This window comes from Thamnophis elegans, chromosome 11, assembly GCF_009769535.1.
Source record: "Thamnophis elegans isolate rThaEle1 chromosome 11, rThaEle1.pri, whole genome shotgun sequence".
Classification (NCBI taxonomy): Eukaryota; Metazoa; Chordata; class Lepidosauria; order Squamata; family Colubridae; genus Thamnophis; species Thamnophis elegans.
Window position 1 is genome coordinate 19,879,187 of NC_045551.1, and position 18,540 is coordinate 19,897,726.

The window sequence follows — 18,540 nt, forward strand, 5'->3', positions numbered from 1 at the left end:
CTGTCGTACATGTGGGGGGCACATGTGGGCAGATGCATGTGCACGCACTGGGGGTGGGCACAGGCGGAGGGAACATGGGCATGTGTGCATGTGTAGGGGAGTGGGGTGCGTGCATATGGATTGCATTTTGGGGTTTGGGCGCACACACGCACATTCGCACACGCTTGCACGCATTTTGAGCACTCGGTTCAGAAAAGGTTAGCCCTCACTGTTTCGTGGCATTAGTACATACTCCAGAGAGCTGGCTTTGCATAATATATTGGAAATATGATAATTTGATCCTGATAATTTGTGCCTCATGTGAGGATTTACGGTTGGTTGGTTTGATAATCTAACCAATTAATTTCTAGTATTCTCAGAAATCTCCTCCAACAGCAAAGTGTCTAGGCTATTTGTATTCTACTTCATATTTCTTCAAAGTCCATTGGATAATTTAGGCTTACAAAACTTCCAATGAACTGTTCTGAATTACAATGATAACTGTATGCCTATCTACTTATTACCTAGGCAGAAAGCTATTTCCTTTTCAAAAGCAAATAAATGGACTCAGGAGGTCCTTTCCAGAATTAATCAGACAATATCGTGTGAAGTCATCCAAACTTAAATCAGATGTTACTAAAATATATTTGAATGCAGTTGAATGCATTGTGACCATGTTGTCACAATGTGCATTTTTAAATTGATTTAAAAGGGTGTGGCCCCTTTTAAAAAAGTATACTTAAATAATGTGGTTTGGAAATAAGCCAGCATAAATGTATTTCAAGCTCCTCTTGTTCTGCCACATCCAAGAAAACTGAAAACACCTTCTTTCTGATAAATATTACCTTTGATTTATTGTTACATCTAAGAAGCAGAGAAGGCGGTAAATTGAATGCTTTTTAATTTGCATTTCAATATGCGCATAACCAATTTGTATATCTCAAATTCATATGGAAATGTGCTGATATGACCTATTTTAAAGAATTTGCATATACTTTACTAAACATAAACACATACTCAAAAAGGCACTGGAAATACCTCAGCGAGACACATAAATTCTGGCTAACAAACCAAATGCCGGGGATCTTCAGATCAGAACTTTCCTGAAGGGAAAGTGAAGAAGGAGCTGCATCTCTTAGACCCAGAGGAACATAACTGGTTCCTTGCAGGTCAGAGATTAGCTCTCTGAATTGGCATCTTAGGAGGCAGCATTGTAAAATGGCCACTACAAAGCTGAAGCTTCTGGACTTAGCATTTGAGCAGGAGCGCTGTTTGGAAGGAATGTTGAGACCTGGTAAGAAGATTTAAATAACCAACTGACACAAACTGAAATTTGGAAAAGACAAAGAATCTTGTGAGTAGAAATAATGGACAGATTGGGATTTTGGTGGAAAGGAAAGAAAGAAGGGGGGAAAATGTGATTTAAATCGATAAACCCGAAGAGAACTGCTTGCTTTAAACAATTTAGAGATAGAAATGAGAATTGTCTAACCCATTGAAATATAAGCTTTGAATTAGGATCTGAAAAGATTGTGTCTTTAAAAGAGATTAACTGACAATTGGGACTCTCATGGGCAAAGAAGGAGCTTGGAACAGAAGTTAAACTAAGGAGACTTGCTTTATTCTAGCTTGTTCTAATTTACACATCTTAAGCAACCCTAATCAATGAGAGATGGAAAATAACAAGAGGAAAAACCAAGAAAAAGTGGTCCTTGTCCTTAATTTTATCTTTCCTGGATTTAAAACTATTAAGCTGTATTGCTGAAAATCATCGAGTTGGAAGAATATGGATCCATTTGCCAGAGGGAAGAACAAAGAAAGCGAAGTGTTTAAAGAGAGTTTGAATTAGCACAGACTGATTGATCTGGCTGAGGAAGAAAAGAATAATGTCTCTCCCCCCCCTTTTCCCCCCTTCATTTTAACTGAACTGGAATATTGGAGCTAGATCAGAATTGGGAAATAAGAAGAAACTGTGGAACTTAATTAACTTACAGTTAATTAAATTATAATTAACTGTAACTTTTGAACTGGACACTATGAAAAGTTGGGAATCTGAAGAGATACATGAGATTATAAAAAATATGCATGAATCATTAAAATTAAATAGAATTTTGAAGTTAGAAATTAAGGAGAAACAAGAAATGAGGGAAGAAGGGAAAGGTAGTGAAACTACAGAAAAAGCAATAGAAAATAAAAAAAAACAGACAAAATATTTCATTGGGTTTGACAGTGGCGCAGGAAAATTTGAAAAAATGGGATATGTCCCAACAAAGAAAGGAAAGGAAACAGCCAGACAGGCATAGAGAAGAAAGAGAAGAAAGGAGTAATAAGAGAAAAGAGGAAGAGAAGACATGGAAAAGGATAAGTTGAATGATGCAGCAGTGGAAAAGCCAGGGAAGGAAGAAAAGCCAGAGAAGGAAGAATATATACTTAGTAGAAAGAAAAAACAGGAGCTTAGCGTTTGGGATAAAATGCTCATTAGGAAGAAATGGAAAGGATAAGGCAAAAAAAAAGTGAAGGTTGACAGGAGAGAGGAAGAAGGGAAGCATATACATACATACATACATACATACATACATACATACATACATACATACATACCTGTTCTGACCCCCCTTCTCTGCTCGTTAACAGACGACAGTCAGACAGACTTAAAAGGAAAGGACTTTATCAGCCTCGGCTCACGCTGGCTGCGAGCCCAAAAATAAACATAAATAAAGTCTCTGGCAAGAAGATAACAGAATGCAAAAACAAAGATCTCTTACGGCCAAACCAGGTGTACAGAAAGAAAGCAGATCACTTCTCCAAGTGCCTCTCACAAACAAACCACGACCATGAACCATGAACGAACGACGAACGTTGACTTCTGCAACCAGGGTGTGGCACCATTAGTCCTTTTATCTCCAGAAGACCACACTAACGAGCCCCAGCTGCATTGTTATTCCTGCATCCCGACTCAACTCACAGCAAACTTCTGCTGAGTCACAACACATACCAGTGGTGGGTTTCTACTGGTCCGCACCAGTTCGTGCGAACCAGTTGGTCCGGTGGACCCGGAAGTAACTTCCGGGAACGCTGGCACTGGCCCTGTCGCTCGATATCGCCCTTGCTGTCCCATCGCAGCTCGCTCGCTCCCCCACCCATCCGCACTAAACTAGGCTAGCCCAGCCCGACGCTCACTGATTGGCTGGAAACTGGAGTCCAGCCAATGAGTGAGCGGGCTGGAGGAGACCTGTTTAAAAGTGAGGCGCCAACGGCCAACATTCCTCTCTCTCATTCCCAAGCTGATCCGTCCTCCCTTCACTTCTCCTTCCAGGAACTTGCTGCTTTCCTCAGGTAAGCAACTAAGCGCAAGGAGGGCATTGGGACTCGGGAGGGAGGCTAGCTTACACCAGCTTGTATTGCTTTGCTTCTTTTCTCTAGGGCTGGTTTCAGATGGTGTTGATATGGGAGTGGGAGGTTTAGCCCATAGCCCTTGCTTTGCTGAGGTAAAGTTATACAGTAGTACAAGCTGAGGAATTATTAGTATGCTGATGATACTCAGGTTTATATCTCTTCCTAGCCAATCAAATAATGCTATGGAGGCTCTGTTTTAGTATTGTGTTTCCCATAAAATAAGACCTGGTCTTATAAGCACTAGAGCTTATTTTGGGGGAACATGATTTCAGAATTATCAGCCCAGCTAGGCACCCCACCCTCCCGGCATGGGTGCAAAAGGCAGTGAGCAGGGGTGGGCATTGTCCGGCAGGAGCTGCAGCCCTTGGTTGGTGCATGCTGGGGATCTGCAGCTCACACAGAGGTGGGTTGATTACCTGTTCAAGCAGCAGGCGGCGGCAGAGGCGCACAGGGAGACACAAGATCTGGATATGCTGCATGGTTGTGGGAAAGGTAAGAGATGGTGGGATGGAGCAGGAGGCCAGCCATGGGAGGCTCATCTTCACATTTTTCAGCTTGCCTGTGGCCTGCGCAGAGCATCAGGATCGCCTGACTTCCCTCGTGTCTCAGCATCTGTCTGCTGCCCTGTGCCACCTCATGAAGACCAGCCTCCCATGGCCGGCTGCCTGCTCCAGCCCACTGTCTCTCAGTTTTCCTGTGGCCTATGCAGCGCATCTGGATTGTGTGCCTCCCCTCATCTCTGCCTGCTGCTTAGACAGGTAAACAACTCACCTGCACTGCACAGGCTGTGGCTGCTGCCAGACAGAGATGGCCCCTGCATGCTCACTGCCTCCTGTGCTGGTCACCACCCACCCTTTATTAGGACTTATTTTATATTAGGTGCATAAGTAAAAAACTGGGCTAGGTCTTATTTTTGGGGTAGGTCTTATTTTCAGGGAAACACGGTATGTAGTGTCTTGAATATATTTGATGGGGAAAGAGGCTTTGGTTCAACCTTTGCAAACTAAGCAGCTTCCTGGTTCTAGGAACTTATAACTCTTGTTTGCCCTTGATTCTCTTATTCCAAACCAAACCAGGGCATAATATGGGTGTCTCCTGAGATTTACAGCTCCTGTATGAGGAATAAATAGCAGCAGTGGAGAGAGGGCTTTTGCATGACTTCATGTTGAGTGTCAATTGCATCCTTTCCTGAACTAGGCTTTTTTTCTTTTACAGTCATCCATGCCTTCATTACCTTCTGAGTAAACTGTCCTATTGTCCCCATAACAAACTCACAATCCCAAGCACACTGCCAACTAATAGATCCCAAGTCCACCAAGATAACCAGGCAAGACTGTCCCTCAGAGCCTCCATAGGATCTGTATAGTTAAAATCCAACTGAGTCACCCTGAACAAGCTACCAGCTGGCTAACTGTGAACTCAATGAGCCCCACCCCCACCTCACCCCACCTTTTACACTAAGTTTTGCTGTTCTTATCACCATAAGATAATGCTTAAGAAAGGCAACCTGTATTTGGTTGGATTCCTGCTTTGTTTTTCTCCAGCAACACTCCAAGTATCTCTTTAGCTGCTCCTTCATCTGGAATTTCTCTGAATATCTAATTTTTCTGATTTAATCTAATAAACTATAGGTTTTTTTCCCAACCACAATGTCTTTTATTCTTAATGAAATATTAAACTCGGTGTTGACAACCAAGGAAGAGAAAGTTTGTTTCTCCTATCTGAGGTTGCCTCATAAGATAAAAAAAGAAGGAAGAAGAGAAAAGCAGCATGCGTTAGCTTATTCATTTGTTGAATAATTTTATTGTTTAGCCTTAGTTATGAAATGGAAGTATAAAAGATCATATGTAAAGATAAATGCAGAAGAGAGAGAGAGAGAGAGAGAACAAGGTATGCATACATATTCAAAAATCCTTAGGCAGCTTACCTTTTCCTGCCAACTTGTGATCAATAGATAAAATTTAAAATATGAATTAGCTTGGCTTTTAATCTCTAGGACTTGTTATTTGATCAACGGTTGTAATTCATAAACCTTACAACTATATAGAAATAAAATCTATCATACAGGATGTAAGTTAAAATATTCGTCTACATTGTTCAATTACATTATTTATCTGGTTTACATACACATTCTTTGGATGATGTGAATTTTTACTGAAGATAATGAACTTTCCCAAATTCATTCCCAGAGAGAATTGCATTAGTCTCTGTACTGCTTAGTTGCAGAACAATCTTAGGATTACCATCACATTATTGAAACAATTGGAGCATCTTTAGGTCATTTTCCTTGAAATTCTATTCTAAATAATTTCTTGGAAAATTTCCACGAAACTGATTTATGTTACTGCTTCAGTTGTAGTAAATATAATTTTAAAAACCCACATTTTTTCTCTTCTATTGCATAATATATTTTTCTAAACATCTTTGTATCTGAAATGTGGCTTACCCAGTTCTCCTAGAACAAATATATGTGTGTGTGTGTGTGTGTGTGTGTGTGTGTGTGTGTATGTATGTATATATGTGTATATATATGCGCATAGGTGGACAGATATTCAAGTTGCTACAAATTCATGACATTCATACTTATTATCACTATAATTTATCTTATACCAATATATACACTGAGAAGTACACATGTATATTTTTAATGTGAATACAGTTCCAGGATCAAGAAGACACCAGAAATTTTTAAGTTATTGAACAATGTTAACATTAGGCAGTCCATATGAGTGAACAATCAATGAAAAGCAAAATAAAAGCATGCAAGCTGGTACAATCTCTTCTTAGAGATGTAAATAGGCATTCATAATTATCTTATAAACTAAAGATGCCTCTATTCCAAAATTGTGCCAAATTCAATTATGTAACATAATGTGATGGGGCTATACTCTTTATTCTTCTAAATAATGTAGACAGCTCTTATTATTTCTGTTAGCTATATTGGCTGAGAATGATGGAGCTGAATCCAACAACATCTGGAAAATCAGTCTATTCATTTGATTTAGTTCACATCATTTGTGCAACTACACATACTTGTGGTTACTCACAGTATCTTAAAGTAAAAGCCTTAGTTTTCTCTGAACCCTTTTTTAATTACACACTCTAAAATGGATAATTTAGAAGATGAAGTTTGATCAACCACAATGCTTTTTTTTTTGTTTATGTTACAATGATTTTTTCAAAGTAGTTGTAATTACTCTATTACCTCTTTTTAAATTGTACATCTTGCCTAAATAAAAATACAAATGCAACCACAAATTCTGAACAGGTACATTGCCTTGCCATGTTTAATTCAGCACATTTCAGCCCCTAGGAGTTGCAGTTACAACTACTGGAGATAATGCTTTATATCCAGAAAAAAAACAAGGCATTTATTGAAAGCAGAGTATGTGGAGTAAAAATAGCGAGAAAATAAAATGTCTTGCCATGGTATGAAGATGAATAAATCACCAACAGAATAAAGTCTACGAAACCTTTCTACATAAGCTAAGAATAAAGGCATCAGCTATAACAATGGGAGTAAATGTTGACTGATGCAGAGGGTGTAGAAAGTGAATGTTTAATGTTCCTGTTGTAAGCAGGTACCTTTGAGTTTGCTGGCTTTCAATTCCAACGATTACTTATGGCTAGGAGTTAGGGTAGTCTCATATATGTTATAAAATTCTAGTTTAATATACAGAAGGACATTATAGAAAATGTTGCTTTTGCTTCAAACACACACACACACACACACACACACACACACAAACATAAATTCAGCACCACTCCTCTGCAGTGAGGCAAGGGATTAAACAACATACCAACTAACAATAGGGGAGAATATTTGTCGTTCAGGTTGAAATGAGGGGTCCTTGGTGCTCTCTGAACTTGCTTGTTTTCTTGCAGAGAATTCACTACCCAAACTAGGTAATGTGCTGCACTGATGATTTTACCTAGCTTGGGTAATGAACCGTCTGCAAGAAAACAAGCAAGTTTAGAGAGCACCAAGGACTCCTCACGCCAACTAACAGCTGATCCTAGATGTAAATCAAAGAGAAGAAAAAAGCTCTGGGGAGAGAAAGCTCACGTGGCAGCGGCATCTTTCTGATTTCCAGCTACTCTTCCCTTATTGAAACTTTTTTGGGGAGGGATCTTTTTTTGTCCTAGCGCCAACTGAACCACACTGCCCTTTCTGGCACCCCAGAGTTTGTTCTCATCCATGACCTTTCATTACAAACTAACGCGGGCAGAATCCAGGGCAAGTTAAGGCACGCACCTCCATCACTGGACGGTCTTTTTAAACAAATATATGCAGGAGTCTTGTGGTTTGGAGAAAGGATCGACAAGCAATAGTGATTATCCCGGCGATCAGTTGCCAGGCGGGAAAGTCTGGCTTGGCGAAAGCCATTTTTCTCGCTGTTCTAATGTGGTTTATTCTGAAAGTGTACGCGATTAGATATTTTATTCGAAAACTGAAACGACCAACGCTCACGCCACGCCACTTCTAAGGAGTTTCCAGACATCTCGATTCCTCCTCCCGCCCGCAGTCCCTCCTCCTGGTGGTTGCCGCTGCGCCTTCGCCATCAAAGCGGTAGGCTGCCTTCCCCGCGCAGCCGACCCTGAGCGGGGGTGTCGCAGTTCGAGACAGAGAGGTCGGCCGGGTGTGTAGCCAAGGCTGGTAGGGATCGGGGCTGGGGAGCGGACCGTGGTCGCCCCCAGAAAAGAAGGGAGCGAAGGGGACAGAGAAGGAACGTCCTGGTCGCGAGTTTGGGGCATCGGGCTTCGCCGCCGGCCTGAGCGAGGTGAGCCGGGAAATGTTCGGTACCTGGGGTCCTTGGGGCGAAAGGGTAGGGGAAGCATGCCGGGCAAGCGGGAGAAAGTTGCTCCTGAGTTCCATTTTGCTGCTGTAGGGGAGGGACCGTTTATTCTTAAAAAGTTCTTGGGACTGCCTTTGAAGATCTCCGATTGGGTTGGAGCAGGACAGGTTCTTTCCGCCTTTCCAAGACGCCGGGACTCCTTAATGGGGTCCTTCCATCCACCAGATGTGCAAAGAGAGAGGAGAAAGGCGAGTGGAGAAAGTATTGACTTTTCACTTGAAAGCGACAGCAATAACTCTCGCTAGGGTTTCTCCCTCACTCGCTTTAAGTAATTAGAAGTAAATACCTTTCTTCTCCCACCCACACCCAGGAAACAGGATATACAACAGGTGTAAGGACTGTTCTGCACTATGGTGAAAAACGTCACAGCCACAACTCTGCAGACATGAAGAACAATTTGAAAGGAAGGGATAATCACTTTCAAAAACTACAAATTCAGCCTTTGCCTTTTTCAGGTAGAAGGGAGTTCATAAACTTGTTTGTTGTTTGGACATTGCTGAAAGTGTGGACTGGTCAGGAAAATCTGAGCAGTCTGCGAGCTATAACCTGAATGAAACTATTGATAATAGCCCTATAGTATGCTTGGGGAGAAAAAAAGTCTCTTTAGCTCTGTAGAAGCCAACTTGATTGTATAAATATAAAGTGTGCCATAGTGTAACTGAAGCATTGTAGAAGTGTTTTCTTTGTGGACTTAATAAGTCACTTTTTGCCCATTATTTATACATATGGCCACAATGAGTCCATTTTAGTGGAACAGAATTAAAAATGCTGAACTTGCGATCATAATACCTTTTATTAGAAAACCAGTTTTACGGAATCCATTACCGGAGTCTACTTTTTACATCAGGATCATATTCAACAAGGGCTTAGCTTTGTCATGTATGAATCCTAAAAATGTTATCCAAACAAGCTGAACCATGTTCATGTCACTGCTTTTTGTTGGCAATTGAGACCAAACTAATCTCTACTGGATGTGACATATAGTCCATTCTGTAGCTGTTTTAGAGAAGAATATGACTCCATGTGGCATACAGGTTTTATGACCAGTCATGGTTGCTGTTGTACTGACATGAGTCAGCTGAAGGAGAGGGCAGAATGGGAGAAGCAATTCAGGTATAGCCTTAGAGTCATTCCTGAAACATGGACCTGAAGTCCAGAGGGACATACCTAAAACATATCCAGCTATGTAAAAGAATCCACAGTTACACTGTGAGATTCCTCATTCATTGATCTGGCTAGTTATTGGGGGAGGGTTGGGGGGAATGCAATAATATGTTAAACATTCAGGATCCATCCTGGAATAGTCAAGTGTGGCTTAATCATTTTCTGAAATCCAGAACTATCAACTCATTGCCTGATTTGGTATAATGGTTTCCCATAAGCTTATGTGATGGCAGTCTTTTGCATGTTTAACTTGAGATAGATATTTGTTTCTCATTCTCAATAAGATGAGTTTAGTACTAAACTGGAAAATTGAAAAAGGAAGATATCTGATTTGAAAGGACTGAAATATATTTGTTTCCTTTGTAGTTTGAACATCTATTCCTATGTTGCTCTTTTTTTTAGTTATCTCACAATGGGTTGTTTCAGGTTTCCATGTGGGGGAAAGTAAAAAAGAAGAATCTAATGCTTTTTCCCCCTGAAGAAGATAACATATTTTTCGGTTTCCTTCTATCATTTTAGGTTAATGAATACAAATAATTAGTGACTAATACAGATAGCATGTCTAGCTAAACAGGTTTTTCAGTATGTTTAAGGGTAAGATGAAAGGATGTATTGGTAATAAGATGTAATACAACTTCAATCCTTTATGAAAGAGAAAGAAATTATTCATTACCACAAAAAAGGTGAGTGAAATGTATTTTGAAGTCCGATTAATTTCAGATTAGTTGCCACTAAACTAGGTGGAATATAAAATCTGAAGTGAAATATAAAAACAGTCAAGCAGTAAACAACGCCCTAATCAAGCAATTATCGAGGAGAAAGCCATGCCCTACAACCCAGAGTTGTTCTGGATAGTGAAATGAGTGGCATATAAATTTAATAAATAAAAAAAATAAACACTGGCAGGAGAAGCAACTGTATATCATCAGGGAGCAAACCCCACACTCACTAGTACTGATAATGTTATCTAATTAGGCAAGGTCATCTCTTCAAGCGAACAACCAAGCTCAGAGAGCATCAAGGATTTCAAAAGTATAAAATTGCTTATCTTTGATTAGAGTATATGTTACACAGTATATGTATGTCTAATATATACATACAAATTGACTATACTAATTATTAAAAGGATATTTACCAATGAGCAAGAAGGTTTTATTAGAAGTCATGTAGTCTGTTGAAGCCAAGAGGAATTAGTGTTCATCGTTATCACATAGAAGGAGGTCTAAAATACTTCCTTGCATCTGAGCTTTTATAATCCCTTTTTGTAAGTAATTTCTCACATTGTTAAGAAATTTAGCCTGCAATTACCAAAACAATAAATAGATACAGACTGCCCCATTTCCACAAAATAGACAGCATGGGGTCATTTGCACCAAAAAGTATGAAAAACAGACTAAAATATTGTCATTTTAGATTGCTTATGCATAGGTTTCTCATTTGTAATAATATTTTATTTTATTTAATATATTATTACTTTTATGGTAAGGTTTGAATTACCATAGTTTTCATTGATATTTGCTTCATATATATAGAATATTATATATAGTTTAAAAAATAACACAAAAGGCCAATTGGTTCTATTCTTTATCAGCTTTAGGTGTGTCTTTGCATTCATTCATTGCTGAACATCAAAAATGTCATGGAATGGTCTAAAATGAAAATATTATTGGTTTTTTAATATAAAAGGGTGAACTGAAAGCATTTTTTATTTGCCCCTTTCCACCATAGCATTAATCCCCAAATGTAGACTTTGGAAATTTGGTTAAATGGGTAATGCTACTTTTCTCCTTTGCACTCTTATTTTAATTTGATATCTAGCATTTTATGTAGATTAGTAAGAGTGCCATTAGGTTTTTTCTATCATTCTGTTAATATCTTCTGTAGTTTGAGCATTAATACTTAATATTAAAGTACATCTGTATTTTAGGGATTGATTGGAGAATCTGTTAGCTTTCAGATTCTTGACTTAAATTTCCACCAGCATAATTACTCCTTCCTGCATCAGGATAGAGGAATTACTGGACTTCTGCTAAACCATAATGGTAAAATTATTTGGAGGACAAATAAATTGGCATGATGCAGGTATCTTGGAAGACTAAGTAAAAGAAAAAGAATGGATTTGTTTGGGAAAACACAAACTAGACAACAAGGATGAAGCTGGACGAGCAAAGGTCTTTATCAAGGCTATATTACAATATGAGCATAGAGAGATAAGGACTTAGAAGTGTGCTGCATTTGAGAATTGACAGAAAATCAGTGTAAATAATTAAGAATAACATTTTTTTTCCCCAAGATACTTCTGAAAAGAAATGTGGGTTGCCGAGCTGTGACATCAGAGGAAGAAAGGTTATAGTAATGTAGACTTAAGGAAGTAAGGTTGTAGTAATATAGATAGTAAAGCAACATTCATCAATTACTTCCCCCCCAATTTGAGACATACAGGTAATTTCCAGATTTCCCAGCCAAGTATTAAAGAAAAGAAGTTCTACTGAAAGCAACAGAAATATCAAATGTATACAGTTAGAGCACAGAATTTAACTGTCATTGATATTTGTAAATGAGTAGAGAGGATTTGAAGAGATCAGAAGTAAGCAATATTTAGCAACCCAGACTTAAAAATAACTGAAAGGAAAATTGGACAATTAATGAAAAGGGTGTGTCTAATGAATTATTTTTTTCAGAGTAGTGGATAGTATTGTGTATGATGATGATAATAATAAATTAAAGGAGAAGTGGAGAGAAAACAGATTCTATTTTTAAGATTTATTATTAAGAAAGGAAAGAAATCTTGAGAATAATAAAGAGTGAGAAGGATATTGGACATAAAATTATTTCATGAATTTCTTTAATAGTCCTGTTTAATCAAGTGGATGGCATGAATCTATAATAGGCAAAAGGAAACATCAATTCTGTCACCAGAAGATTTTAGATCAATAAATGAAAATAATTAAAAATAAAGAAACTTGTTATTAGGGAATAAACATCTAAATTGTTCTGTATCATGTAAGAAGAGATATACTTACAGATCACCAAACAAAATCTAATATAAAAACTTAGCCCAGGGACTTTAATATCCACAACAATATTAATTTATTTAATATATTACAAGACTAAAGAGTTTTAGACTTTGGAAAAAGTTCAGAGAAGAGCAACTAAATGATTAAAGACCTGGAGATTAAAACACATGAAGAATGGCAGCAGGATTTGGGTTTGGCTAGTCTAAAGAAAAGAAGAACTAGGGATGACATGATAGCAGTATTCCAGTATTTGAGGAACTGCCACAAAGTAGAAGGAGTCAACTTATTCTCCAAAGCACCAGAGGGCAGGACAAAAAACAATGGCTGAAAACTAATCAAAGAGAGAAGCAACCTGGAATTAAGGAGAATCTTCCTAATAGTGTAGATAATTAACCAGTGGAACTGCTTGCCTTCAGATATCATGGGCGCTCCATCACTGGAGGTTTTCAAGGGACTAGATCAGTGATGGCTAACCTTTTTGTCCTCACATGCCAAAAGCACGTGCACAACAGCATGCACACGCTTGACCACACCCATAATACAATGTATGCGCAACCCTTCTGTGTGCCCCGCCCCTGCGCATATGCACACAAACACCCCCCGTAGCCCATTTTGGGCCTAGCAGGTCTCCCTGAAGACCAAAAACAGGGCGCAGGGAGGATGCACCCCGTGCTCCCCCCCATGCATGCCTACGCTCTTACAGGTGTTAGGTCGGCCTTGTATGCAGCTTTATTCCCCTCTAGAATTCATCTCCATTGTTCAGTGATGTATTTCCTGCCTCTCTAGGATTTGTCTTTATATGCTCCTGTGGGGCACTTCCTGTTCCTGTTGGATGTATATAGTTATATTCTTGATGGCTTTTATAGTGTTTTGCAGAGACCCCAAAATCAGCTGGCTGGCGGGAGGCACGTGCATGCTTGGTGGAGCTCAGCTAGGGTGATGGCTCGCATGCCGGCAGAGAAGCCTCGGTGTGCCACCTGTGCCACGTGTGCCATAGGTTCGCCATCACGGGACTAGACAGTCACTTATCTGAAATGGTATAAGTTCTCCTGCTTGAGCAGGCGGCTGGACTAGAAGACCTCCAAAGTCTCTTCCAGCTCATTCTATTCTATTCTATTAAGACAAAAACCAACATAAATGGAAACAATAAATGTAATCAAAGAAGAGAGGACAAACAATAAAGACTAGGGGAAAAAATCCACTGGTTCGATGGACTGCAAACACGGAAAGAGGATGAAAGAGGAAAGAGTTTGGAACATAGACTGGTGAGGGATCTGAACAATTGCCCACAAGAAGAATGACAGATAAATACTAGTTTAGGAGATTATCAAAGACAGTATATGACAATACTGTTCAAAGTGGATAACTAATGGAGAACACGAGAGATGCATAAGAGGAGATATTAAAGTTGAAATTATTGGATGATTTCCTTTTATTTGGCTCTTCCATTTGTACACATTTTTGTTACAGTTAATGTATTTTTGTATTCTATGCTGTATAGAATACATAAGAAAAGAAAAATAGCCTAATAGTAGCAGTGGTTGGATTCAAATAATTTAACAACTGGTTCTCTGCCCTAATGATTTCTTCCAACAACCAGTTCACCAAACTGCTCAGAAACTTAACAACCAGTTTTCTCAAAGTGGTGCGAACTGGCTGAATCCCATCACTAAATAGTAGTCTAAGAGAATTCTTATATATAAAGTCCCAATTCATCACAGAAGCAATGTCTTAGAGCAGTGTTTCTCAACTTTGGCAACTGAAGATGGGGACGTCAACTCCCAGAATTCCCCCATATTCCAGTTGCCAAGGTTGAGAAATCCTGTCTTTTAGGTATATATTGTTATAAAAGTGCAGGTAAAGATATCCTTCCATGAGCAATGTGACATGTTTTGAAGTCAAATTTCTCTCAGCTGCTCTAAGTTGTATACAATTAGCTCTACATCCATAATTTTAGGGATGAGTCTAAGCACCATATTTTGCTTTTACAGTTGATAGAAATCTATATAATCTTTTATTATGTGGATCTGGGAATAGTAAACTTACAGTCATTTCAGTAAGAAGTAGCTTCCTTTATTAGCATATCTTGGAAAAACAAATCCTTGAACATTTTATAAAAGAAGTTGCTTCATTTTGAATGTGTTGTTGTTAGTTGTGAAGTCGTGTCCGACCCATCGCGACCCCATGGACAATGTTCCTCCAGGCCTTCCTGTCATCTACCATCCTCTGGAGTCCACTTAAGCTCACGCCTACTGCTTCGGTGACTCCATCCAGCCACCTCATTCTCTGTCGTCCCCTTCTTCTTTTGCATTTTAAATTAACAGTGCAAAATTTTAAAGTGACATAAACTTTTCCAGGGTTGTACTTTCCCATGATAACTTCTTTCTTTTAACAAACTTTAAAAAAATAAGTAGAAGCTGATGCATTTGTCTGCCAGACTAGAAATATAGAAGCTCTTTCATGGCTAAGCATAGAAAGTATTGAGATCATAAGAGAAAGAATTGGCATGGAACCCAATCTTAAACTACACATAAAAACAGCAACTAAAGTGGTTTGCTTACCTGGAGAGGATGTCTTGGGATTTCATAGCATACAAGGCATGTATAAAAAGAGGAGAAAATCAAAGAACAAAAGGCAGACCCAGAAGAAGATGGAGAGACAATTACAAAGACACACAACAATATCATCAATTAACATTGTTTGAGAGTGCCAGAAGAGCAAGAGCGGGTCTATGACAAAGTTCTGGCTCTTGCCAGAATGGGACAACTCACCACAGCCAACTTGCCATGGCCAACTCGCTACAGCCAACTCACTGCAGCCAACTTGCTACAGGACAACTCACCATGGGAGAAGAGATACACTATTATTGAAGAAATAGTGGAATAGAATCAGTAAAGAAAGAATGCCAATGGATGGAAAAAATGAAAATGTGAATGACAATTACAATATTTTAAAAATTATTTTAAATGATTAAATTGAATTGTTCAATTGTGCAACAGCACGTTGTCCTGTGGTAAGTTGGCTGTGTGGGTTGTCCCATTCCGGCAAGAGCCAGAACTTTTGTATCTCCCACAACACTGAAAGCGGTAAAAGAGGAAGAAGAGAAGAGAAGAAGAAAATTTACTGCTAAGCATAGAAAGCATTGAGGACAACTAGGAGGATGCACATTAATTGTTGGGTGAAATTTTATGGATTCTGTTTGAATTTGAAAGAGAAATTAGCATACATTGTGGGTAAGGAGTATTGCTGTCCTCTGCATGAAAAGAAGCTGATGTCAGCTTATTAGTTTAACCGTGAACAGGCCTCCTGCTATACAGTATCTGGAAAATATTTTGAATAATTTTTAGTTTAGTACTAGGCAAAGAGTCTGCTTTGTTTACGTAATTTAGATTATGGTATTGCCAGGCGGGTTTCAAAATTTTTGTACCACCTATTCTGTGGGTGTGGCATATTCTGTGGGTGTGGCTTGGTCATGTGACTGGGTGGGAGTGGCTTGGCAGTCATGTGACTGGGTGGGCGTGACTAGGTGGGTGGGGGTGGGCATGGCCAACTCGATGTCACTCACATGGAGGGGCACCTCGCCTGGCTTCTCCTTGCCCCTCCACTCCCAGCCAGTCCTTGCCTCGTCTTGCATGTTATGGTGGGAGACGAAGCATTTTCAAAATCATCTTCCCCTTGATATTAGCCAATAAGATGAGATTTTGCTGTCAGAAGACTGCCTGATGTTCATTTCCAAATATTATTTATCGCCATTGTCTTGGTAAGATAGAGTGGAGAGATTTATAAAGAATAACAGAGTTGGAAGGGATCTTGGAGGTTTTCTAGTTCAACCCCTGCTGAAGCATGAGACGAGACCTTATACTATTATGGATAAATTTCTTCTTAAAAACCTCCAGTAATGGTATACCCACAATTTCTGAAGGCATCCCATTTCTCTAATTGTTCTGTCAAGAAATTTCTCATTTTTAGGTTGGATATGTTTGATAAGTTTCCATCTCACAGATCCGTCTCACAGTTACTTCCAATTGAGCCAGGCACCATCTATTCCATACACTTTTTTCTTGCCTGTGTAAAATCTTACTTTACTCTCAATTAAATTGCATTTTTGGTGAGAAATGATGTTCTACAGTGGTATTCAGTTTATAATGATTTTTACAAACTGCATTAAAGCTTGAAGAATACACCTCTACTTATACTGATAAAGTTTATTCTTTCTGAACATTAAAGGATACAGTCAATCAAATATTTCCAATCCTACAATTGAAAACACATTAGAAAGACATTTTCAAAGCAGTTAGTGGATGTTTTACCATTCTTTCTCTTCTCCTTTAATTAAATCTTTCTGCTTTATTTTTTTTCCTCTTGGCCCTTATTGCAATATTTCAATATTCTCACAGATCCTTCACAAAGAACCAGTTCTAATTTAACTGGAATACAAAACAATCTTCCTGATCTGGAATTCCCTGACTCACACACACACACACACCCCTCAGCTCCTCAACACTTCTCAATGTTTTCCTTTCCTTTCTGTTATGTACAGAAATGTGCTTCTCTTTCATTGTTCATTTTCAAATTAACCCTCCCCTGATGCCTACATCTGAATTTCATTCAGGTGAACCCAAAAGACAATACTTCTTTCCTAAATTGTCAAAATGGAAAGTGCTCCAAAGGGCATTACTCAGGATGGCAAAATTAGTAATTCATAAACAATTATGAATTATGGGGACTTAACAAACGAATGAAGAATGAGTTTGAGACCAACAGTGACACAAGCCTTGTATTGTTGGGAGTCAGTCTTGTTAGGAAAGGCTGTGTAATAAAAGCGTACCCAGCTCTTCTCTTATTTTAAAATCAACCTGGACAGCGGCGGAACTACCTCCCTCTTTTGGTAAAGCCAAACCTTGCCCAACTTCCAGCCAGGTTCGCCTTGCAGCCTCACCCACCCCCACCGGCAGCTCTTGCCAGAGCAAAGTTTGGCTTTACCTTCCTCCTACGGCTGGTGGCAGAAGGGAAGGCCACCCCCTTCAGCTCCAGCAATGCCCTGTGTGCCAAGTCCCAATCCAGAGCTCTCCATACCTGTGGGTGGTGTCAGTGGTGGGGGGCACAGTCTAGTTGTTTTCATAGGTTAGAGGGGCTGTAGAGCCGGTGGTAGGGAGTTTTAGCGTGATGCTTGGGCATGCTCGCGGCGGTGGGGAGGCACCCGGAATTCCCGCAGAATTTTAACGCACAGCTTGGGCATGTTGGCGGCAGTGGTGGGGCATCCATGAAGACCCCTCCAGCCTCAGCTCCTCTAATGAAGCCCCGAACCCACTTCCTTCTCTTTGAGAAGTGGCTTGCAAAGTCCCCATTTTGCAAGCCGCTTCTCAAAAAGAAGGAAGCTGGCACGGGGCTTTTTCAGAGGAGCCAAGGCCAGAGCAGCATTGAAGCCCGTTCCAGCTCGGCTCCTTAGAAGGAGCCCTATGCCTGCTTCCTCTTTGAGAAGCGGCTTGTAAAGTCCCCGTTTTGCAAGCGCTTCTAAAAGAGAAGGAAGTGGGCACTGGGCTTCTTCAGGGGAGCCGAGGTCAGAGCCGCGTTGAGCATCCAACCTCAGACGCACCTGGCAGCAGCAGTGGTGGCAGTGGTGAGGGGTAGAGCTTGCCTGGGCTCTCTGCCATCCCGGAACTGTGCCATACTAGGGAGTTCGCCTGCGTGGACATGCCTGACTGCAGCAGCTGCAGCAGCAGAGCACACCCTGCCTTCGGGGGCCATTTCCCCAGCTGAATTAACTGTGGCAGCACCAACAGACAGCGGGATATTCTTTCTTTCGCAGGTGGGAGAAGGAACAAAGTGCTCCAGGAGAGGAGGGCAGGTGCCAGGCCGTGACCATACCAGTACGGGGTGTGGCCAGGCCGCCGCTGCTACCGGTATGCAAACATATGGCCGATTTCTGCTACCGGTACACCCGTACGGGGGGCAACCCCCCCCCCCCGGTTACTGTACATATTTTACTTATTAACATGATCCACTTGTCAGCTCTGAGCCCATTCAGGGACTGACTGGCTAGCACAGATTAGGACAACATAGGTATATTATTGTTGAAACCTTCTTCTATTTTAAAATAATTTGTAGTGCAGTGTGGTTGATGGGTA

The 18,540-nt window shown here is 40.1% G+C and overlaps 1 protein-coding gene across 1 annotated transcript in view; it reads left to right on the forward strand.

The window, feature by feature from the left end:
- The first annotated feature begins 7,616 nt into the window (after positions 1–7,616).
- The window catches only part of ADGRG2 (adhesion G protein-coupled receptor G2), a 101,912-nt gene continuing 90,988 nt past the window's right edge, over positions 7,617–18,540 (forward strand). The window contains exon 1 of the mRNA XM_032226981.1: positions 7,617–8,156. The gene's annotated coding sequence lies outside the window, so the exon portion shown is untranslated. The remainder of the gene's footprint in view (positions 8,157–18,540) is intronic.